Source organism: Papaver somniferum, chromosome 2 (genome assembly GCF_003573695.1).
Source record: "Papaver somniferum cultivar HN1 chromosome 2, ASM357369v1, whole genome shotgun sequence".
In the NCBI taxonomy this organism is placed as follows: Eukaryota; Viridiplantae; Streptophyta; class Magnoliopsida; order Ranunculales; family Papaveraceae; genus Papaver; species Papaver somniferum.
Window position 1 is genome coordinate 207,246,907 of NC_039359.1, and position 9,267 is coordinate 207,256,173.

Below are 9,267 nucleotides of genomic sequence, written 5' to 3' on the forward strand. Positions count from 1 at the left end.
CAGTTCCTTAAGTATCTGTATGCCTACCACAAATCTGGTTTATGCCCATGAACTCAAGGATAACACTATCTTAAGATGCTTCACATGTTGTGAATACTTCCATCACTCAACTCATTTGGATCGTATAACGAAATAGTAACAAACTATTCAGTAACCGCTTTATCAATCTCCCAGATCAACAAGATAATTAGAAAAGTGACTCCAACACATCATGGGGTAAACCTCCAAAGCCAATAGTTTTATAATAATTATTTGGAAAATGGTGGGAAGGAATTTATGGGAAGATGGTATCCAAAGGACAAGCAACTAGATATCCTAATGTCGGACTTGTGCGAGTCTTAAAAGCTTGGCCCTAGCCCAGAGTACACAAAATTCTCTAAGAAGCATGTTTGGATACCATACCAAGTAGAAATGCTTCTGCTTCTATCCCAAAATTCAAAGAAAAAATCTTTCTGTTATCAGAAAAATTAACATCTTACTTCTAAAAGTCATTCTAAAATTGTGTAGCGAAAAAACTTGAAGGTGTATCACCCCAAGCAACCGCTTTCTTTCTGTTGTCTTCTTTTAAGTGGAAAGGATGATCAAGACCAATCCATTTTCCTTGGTTAGTTTTCTAATCGCAACTAACAATAATAACTTGTTAACATATAAAATAAAACGTACGGTCTTCTTTCATTTCAAGATATTTTAACAGGGTTTATTAGTTAGAAATATTTCTTTCATGAAAAAATCCCAATAATAAATCCATACTATCTCTATAAATTTATTGTGTGCATCAATATATATTAAGTTCATTAAAACTATGTCTCTCATGTGTTAAACACTTAATAATCCATACATAAATAAACATGAGTCATCAAGTTTTAGGCACGTGAATATATTGAAAGCTATAATTGACATTGAACTACATTACATCATAAATATTGATGTCTATGATAATTTATAATTACATTCAATTTTCTGTTTTCATTTCCAAATCTTTAGTAAGATTTGATAAAGAAAGTCAATTTTGAATTGTATAAACTTTTTGAACATTATAGGTACTTAATTACATCATTATGGAAAGACAAATTTTTTTTATGGCCAAATAAACATAATAATCCGAATTATTATAGTTACTATATCTTTGAACATATTTTTTCCTACTCTAATTTTAGGTACCATTTCAAAGATTTTGGCTCTAATATAGACCCGCACTGCATGGTTGGAGACTGTTAGAATTATGATTGCATAGTTGGAAATCCATTTAATAGAGATTGCAATATTAACTTTAGTGACAAACCTATCTATTTTTTTGAACACTGTAAATTTAACTATATCAAGGTTTAGTTTCCTTTCTAAAATTCTTTTGTTAATCCTAATCTAATTTATTTACCATTATAATAACTATTTTTGTGTACACTAATAACTATGTCAATGTTTATTTTCCTGCCAAAGTTCTTTTTGTTAATCTTGTTCTAATTTATCATTGTAATAATCATGCCTACAGTTGTTCTTATGTTTTTCTTTTCTTTCTGAAGACCCAATCACATATATGTTCCCAATCCTTTATGATAATATTTCGCTATAATATCTAGCGTTGTCATAATTTACCACAGAGAATCTTTCCCTTCTCGTGGATAATCATAATTTACCACATGGAAGTCAATTCCATCTTTAGAATAAACAAAGTTCCTAACAAGATCAACAAACAAAATAAGATGAATGCAGATATAATTGATTTTCCTGATATTCCTTTGTCGTGGTATGTTGCTTTGGTTTAATTCAGAATTCCACAAAAGTCAGTTCAGTCATTAGAAGATCCAGGTAGAGTACAAAGTATCAAAAACTAAACAAGTAAGAAGAATATAAGACTATCAATGGAAGCTCTTAATTTTGACATTTAGACAATATTGTGGCTTTTAAGCCTTTTATTTTTTGTAATAATGAGCTTCTCGTCCTTGGATTCACTTATGCTCAAGGTTCTGAGGATTTTTCAGACCTTTAAATTTTGTAATAATGATACTTAGATTCCACTAATAGCATGCTTTCCCATTCGACTAATTTGGTTTCACTTATGTTCTCACTTGTTTTTCGTGTCTTTTCTATGCTATATTTTCTTAAGTTTGTGATTTCAAATCTCTTTTGTAAGTTGTCACCAATAGTTTTACATGATCCTGTGCATTATATATATATATATGCCATAGCAAAGGAGATTGTTAAAGCTAACCTGAACATACTTCTATTGGCTTTTGATTGAAATTTTGTCTCTACCATTTATCTTGGTAACATTTCCAAAGAAGAAACTTGTAGATCTGATCTACAATCCATCACCCTGTTACTTCCAAACTTGAGATAGAGAGAGAGAGAGAGAGAGATCTCAATGCTGAGATATATGGTCTGAGAACCTAGTTGTTTTCACTGGAAGAAGATCCAAGTATTAGAAAAACACATCCATAAAGAAAAAAATTTCTCCGAAAATTTCAGTTCTTGATATATAAATTCTTTGCTCAATTTTTTGAGAGGTGGAAAAAAAAAGACTTAACAAATAGTCTGAAAAATCAACAAGACAAAATTAGAAAACAAACCTGAATATGAGAGAACTCTTCCTTTGAATTCTAATTTTAAATTAACCAGGTCCTGAAGTTCCCTGTATTATGAAACATTACATAGACTAATGTTAAATTTTTTGGAGGGCCTGTATGATTGAGTTTAACATGTTACTAGGATCAACAAAGATACTACTATCAAACTTTAGAGATATAAATTTAGAGGGTTAAATTACCTGAAAGAAAGAATGCTGTGGTGTTGAGGACCAAATCCTTGAGATCTATCTCTTGAGATGTTCACAACATAAATTTAGGAGTGGGAGGAATGTCTAGCCGTTTAACCCACTTATCATTCCAGACCAAAGTTTTTGTTCCACATATAAAATCCCATTTCTGAAATTTCCTAATATATTCTAGACCCATTTCTATCCCTTTCTAGATTCACGAAGAGCCATTATGCTTTTCCTGAAGATATAAAAAAATTGCAGTATGGAGAGTATTTTGACTTCATGATTTGATCCCAAGGTTTATTTTTCTATGTACGCAACCTACAAGGAAATTTAACGATTAGAGCATTATTTTATTGCTCTAGATTCCTAAAAGCCAATTCTCCCCCATTCTTAGAGACATATAAAGAATTCCAAGCTATTATATAAAGATCTCTATTGTTTTTGTGTCCGCGCCAAAATTTTCTTTGGATAATATCGAGTTCTTTCAGGAAAATGTTTAGGAAGCCTGAAATTACTCATGTAATGTGCACGAATGGAGTTCAACAATGATTTAACCAAGGTGGTTCTAGCAACTTGATTAAGAGTCTTGGTACTCCACCCTTGAAGCCTGTTTCCAATAGATTCCTGAATATAACTAAAACAACTTGTTTTAGACTTTCATAGAAGGATTGGAAGACCTAATACTTTTCAGATGACCAAACTTTCTTTACACCCAAAGCATTTCTAATAGAATTTTTCTAGTCATGAGACAAATCTCCAGTTCTGAAGGCTGCAGACTTTGAATTTTTTTATCAAATGTGCAGAAAGTTTACCAAACTCTTGGAGAATAGCCGTCATGTGATTAATGTTGTTATGATCTTCCCGGAAAAAGATCAAGCATTCATCTACGAAAAGAACACGCTAGTCTTCACAGAAACCTAATGCTTGATGTATGTTGTATAGGAAAACACCATTACATTCATTCGAATGCTTTCAACATATCAAGTTTAGGAGAGCATCCTGACCTATCCGTTTCTTAGATTTCTTCATATAATGGATTAATTCATGAGTTATGACGATATTATCATCGTTATATGCTTGAGGCACATATGCAACTTGAGTTGCAGAGATAATCTTCTCTATAAGAGGCTCCATTCTGCAAACTAGAAGCTTTAAAATTATTTTATAAGTGATATTACAAAGACCAATTGGTTTGTAATCATTGGGAGTGGGAGGATGTTTATTTTTAGGATTACCTCTTTGCCCAAACGTTTTTCTAAAAAAAATATCCCAAAACTTTCTTCTTTCAATTTCTTCATGTTCTCTGACTAGATTTGCTTGATTGTGGATCTGATTTTCGGATCTACCAAGTAGATCTAGTTGAACTTATTAGTATCCTATTAACTAGTATGTATTTATTATATATTAAATAAATTGTAATCTCTATTTTGGGTGATTATCAGGGTATGTTAGGTTTCTTTGTTTATATTTCAATCACAATTTCATATATCCTTCAGGGCGTTTCTATAGATTGATACAATCGTTTCAATTATATTTTCGAGGGAAATCTACACCGACTTGACGTAGATACAAATTCTTATGGAGATCCATAGCTACTGGGTTTGATTGCAGTTTCGAAGCATTATGCAAATTACTCCTTTGTTATAGGAGCATTTAATCTTGACGAAGATAAAAAAAATCATTCTTGAAGAAGAAGAAATCATTCTTGAAGAAGAAGAATCCAAATGGTGGAATTTGGAAACTTACACCATCCCTCAAATATTATTGTCGATCTCCTCACAGTATTACCTGTACTTAATACTTTGGTTTTATTGTATTTTTTCATGTATTTCAACTTTGATATTCTTGATCGACGTATGCACTCTTTTATATAATATAAGAAATTGGGAGACCTTCTCCCGTTCCTTCAATAAAATAAAATAAAATAAATAATGCTAATAACATTATCTCCTACTGTGTTCCATTGAGTTTGAAAAAAGCCAGTTGAGAATCCATCTGGACCCGAAGCATTCCATCTAGGTAAGCTTTTCACAATACTATAAATTTTATTCTTTAAAGGAAATCTCATTAAAGCATCATTATCATCTTGAGAAACGATTGTATTAATGAGATTAAAAGAAGAATCATGAATGATGGGTGAAGTAGCTACGTACAAAAAGACTACTACAATTTCGTATAGTTGAGACCAAGTAAACTTACTACAAATCTGGTCTATGCCCATGAACTCAAGGATAGCACTATCTTTAGACGCTTCACCTGTTGTGAATATTTCCATCATTCAAATCATTTGGATCGTATAACGAAACAGTAACAGACTATTCAGTAACCGCTTTATCAATCTCCCAGATCAACAAGTTAATTAGAGACGTAGTTGAGTTACAAATTTTCTTCCGTTTAATCAATATAAACTCCTTTATATCGACTAGATCAACTAAAATAAAGATTACCTACATATTAATCTTAGTTCGCAAACTTATCAGAGTAGATCTCAAAGAGAAACACTTAGATAAATCGCTGATCTATACAACAAGCTATAAAAGTTGTATACAAGTTAAATAAGCTTGTCGCATCCCAGTAGATCAAGTGTGCAAGAAGTTATCAGAAAGATCAGAATACCAAAAATAAAATCTTTTAGTCTTCGATCTTCAGTCATCAAAGTACTCTACTCTATCTTGCATAACGCGAGGAGTTGGAATACGTAACCAACGATTTACTATACTTATCCCGTGGGGATAATTTCTCGAATACGAACATCCTGATGTTGTAGTTGTAGGCGGCGTTTTAACCCATTATAGAAATTTTGATCAACATCACGTTGATTTCCTCATACTCTTGCAATTTCATTGTTGTACTCATCACTTCGACTTGCTCTTGGTGCAATCATTGATTTTGATTTGTATTTCTCAAGCTTTTTTCTCTGCTCCAAGGTGGGGTCCAAAAGATGTTTTAGTAAATATATTCCTACAACACTCGTCAAGGTTCACGACTGATGATGAGAATTTAGCCGTTGGATGATTCTACAATTTTATCAAGATGCGTTCTTGATGAAAGTTGTGATTTCTGCTTCTTGATGTATCAACTCTGCTATATAGCTTTGTCTATCCAAGAGTTATTGATAAATAAAAGTGGAGGGTGGGGGATACTCCGATGCCTCAATAAATAAGAGTTTACTACATGTTTTTATAAGGAGAGAAGGATTATGGATGTGTACCTTTTGAGTTAGATTTCCATCTCTATTTATAGGTTGTAGAGAAATTTTTCTAGTCCAGTAGTCATCTGGATACATTTTAGCTACGTATCTGAACCAAATGCTCTCTAAATTCATCCTTATTTATAACTAGAATTATGTATCTAGATAGTAAAAATGTATCTAGTACAATAATTGAATCTACGTTCATCCCCTCTTTTTAGGGTGACCAGATTAGTTAATGTACTTGAACTAGATATATGCTTAGATTAACTCCAACATCTAAGTTTGAACATATACCTGAATCTTACGATCAAATTAATTCACCCTTTTCTAAGTATTTCTAGCCTCTGGGTTTGAATATATACCTGGTTTTACCATCAAACCAATTAACCTTTTCCTAATGATATAATGAATCTGGTCACTTTTCTGGATAGGATATCATCGGATTAGGTTGCTAGTATTTTGTGGATTTAAAATTTAGCCTATGGCTCAATTATTTGTTTTTCCTTAATTGTATAAAATACACTGGGCTTAAGAGTTGTTAGGCCCATTTGAAATGTAATAGTTACATGGTACAAAAAGTATGCTCATATACGTTGACATGACTACAACAAATCTTCTAAATCTAACGACAGCACGAAAAAGCAAACGTAAACATTTCATAATTTCAAATCAACAGCAAATAAATATGTGAAATCAGTTTTAGCTCATGTTCACCTATAGGCTAACTTTCAGATTATGAAGCTGAAATGCATTTGAAGTATATCTAACAGTGATCAACTGCACAACTCCGCTTTGTTCAATACTTCTGAGATCGGTATAGCAAAACCACAAAATATTTATCAAATTGCAAAAACCAAAGCCGATGGTCTCTCTATCCTTAACTGTAAAACTGCTAGTCATTCCTTCTATGTTTCGCAAATTAACTTGTACTCTACACAAATGAAATTCTAGAACGAATTATTTTGATACTTGGTGTGACGTCCAGAGCTCAAATTCCAAGCCTCAAGAGTTTTACTATTTTTCAAAAATTCATCGGACCTATTGAAAATTTGAACGCCTTAGTTCGTTAAGGAGATATAAATTTACAGAGCAGGAGCAGAAATGCAGGTACACAAAATAGACTCACCACGTGTCAATACGAGAAGGCCTTAAAGAGAGGAATGTATCTCGGTCAAAGATCCCATTCAGTGACTTGTCAAATCAAGTCAGAAAGTCATTATTAATTAACTGACGAATGTACGTGCGAGATAACAATGCGAGAAGAGTCCAAGTCACGAGAAATCTATAGGAGTGTCTGGTAAGATACCACACGAAGCATATATACAGGCGAAGGAAGGTTGCTTGGCTTAGAAGTCACTCGGCGAAGACAGTAAATTATTGAGCAAGAAATAGGACAGCTGTCCCGACAGGCTCACATGGGTATCAACAAAAGAAGGGGAAAAACTTTATGGAAAACGGGCTGGGAGAAGGATAAAGCGAGACCACGAAGCTCCCACGAAGAAAAATGAGCTGTCCAGCACTAAGGGTGATATGCCTATAAATAGAGGTCCTTGGGCAACGAATGATGGATAGAATTTTTGGTAAAGTAGGAACCTTAGCTTAGAGAGTAAGATTAAGGTTTTCCTTTGTGTGTAATCTTGTGATCGAGAGTTCTCATTCAATAAATCAATAAAAGTTCTTTAATCAAATTGGTATCTCATGTCTTAGATCTTGTTTACTTACTATTTGGGTGTACTACTGATTTTCGGTAGTTACATTTTGGCGTCCAGAAACAGGGAACTTAGATTGGGGATTTATCCTCTAAAGGAAAGAAATTGTCTTAGAGATTGTAGAGATTATAGATCTAGCGAATTGGTTGAAGTTAGGGTTGTAGATCTTGAGTTTTTACATTCGTAGACAAGGTTAGGGACATAGAATAGGGAGAGATCTTGGAATTTCACGTGGAGAGCAAAAAAGATTGTGGAAGTTGAAGATTGTTAGATGGCCAGGGCACCGGATTGAGCAAGGCATGTGATAGCAACAAGAAGAAGCAAACGTATACAGGCGAGGAGAGGAAGAATGGAAAAGGAAGGAACGTCAGCTGCAGGGGAAAGGCAAGGTGCAAATCACTGACAGAATGGTCTGGACGGAGAGGAAAATTACAGAGAAGGTTCGGTACACACCTCCGACACGGAGACTGCTGCAGAGGAGGAGATGACTCATGAAGAGTTAGAGGATAACGTTGAGGAAGAACATATGACGTTGGAGCAGCTAAGAGAGACGCTTCGTCTCGAGCAAGAACGAGAAAAGAACTTGGAGGACCAACATGCTAGGCTGACAAGCCAAAACGCTAGTCTAATGATGCAAAACAACCGACTCAACGAAGAGTTAGAGGAAAATGATGTGGAATCGGGATAAAACGAAATAATATCAGAAGATAAAGAGCCACGGCGAGGAAGATTTACTCGCGAAGATGATGGAGGAGAACAACGAAGAAGACGACAACTTGAAGATAGTGAAGAACGATATTTAAGAAGAATGCTAGAGGCAACAAGATGGGAAGATCAAAGACGAAGATATAAGGAAGAAAGTAGAAGGGCGTATGAATTGAGTAGAGAATAAGAGGCCCAACTAGACGAAATGGAGAGAAATCAGGGGGCAATCAGGCGACGTGAGGGAAGACTTAGCTTGCTGAGGTGTGGTCATAACGAAGGAAACCGGGGAAACCCAAATCAGGAGATCATGAACGAGCTGCGAGAGATGAGATCCATGATCAGCAACTCGAAGAAAGGAGGAAGAGCTCAATTGGTGGAAACAATAGAAGAGGCGGGCAAGTCTCTGCTTACCTATGATACAATGTATGCGGATATTCCAGAAAAGTGTGTGTTACCCACGTTTACAAGCATATTCAGCGGAACGGAAAGTGTTGTACACCACTTGAGACAATATACTCTGTCATTAATGCAATGGGGAATAAACGACGCTGTACTATGAAAGTACTTCCCGGCAAGCCTGACCGACGAAGCATTGGCATGGTTTGACGGATTACCAGAAAGGTCGATTTCATCTTTCAAGGATATGCAAAGGATATTCTTAACGACGTATATCAGCAACAACCTGCTGAGGCTAGGAATTGAAACCTTTTTCAACTTAAGGCGAAGACCAGGAGATAGCTTGCGAGAATTAGTGACGAGATGGAGAACGGTGTGCAGCGAGCTAGCAGGAAGGGTGGACGAGAGGAATTTTATCTTAGCCTTCGTTAATGCCTTGTTCCCGACCGATTTACTCTACACTCAAATATTCATAATCCGGAACTTTATGATGATGAATGAATTAA

At 34.7% G+C, this 9,267-nt stretch overlaps 1 long non-coding RNA gene across 1 annotated transcript; it reads right to left on the bottom strand.

The window, feature by feature from the left end:
- Nucleotides 1-2,196: 2,196 nt before the first annotated feature.
- LOC113354448 lies at nt 2,197-3,098 on the bottom strand. Its single transcript, XR_003361883.1, has 3 exons — nt 2,765-3,098; nt 2,568-2,629; nt 2,197-2,400 (listed from the first exon to the last, which is right to left on the bottom strand). It is a non-coding gene; the product is annotated as an uncharacterized LOC113354448 (long non-coding RNA).
- Nucleotides 3,099-9,267: the final 6,169 nt, after the last annotated feature.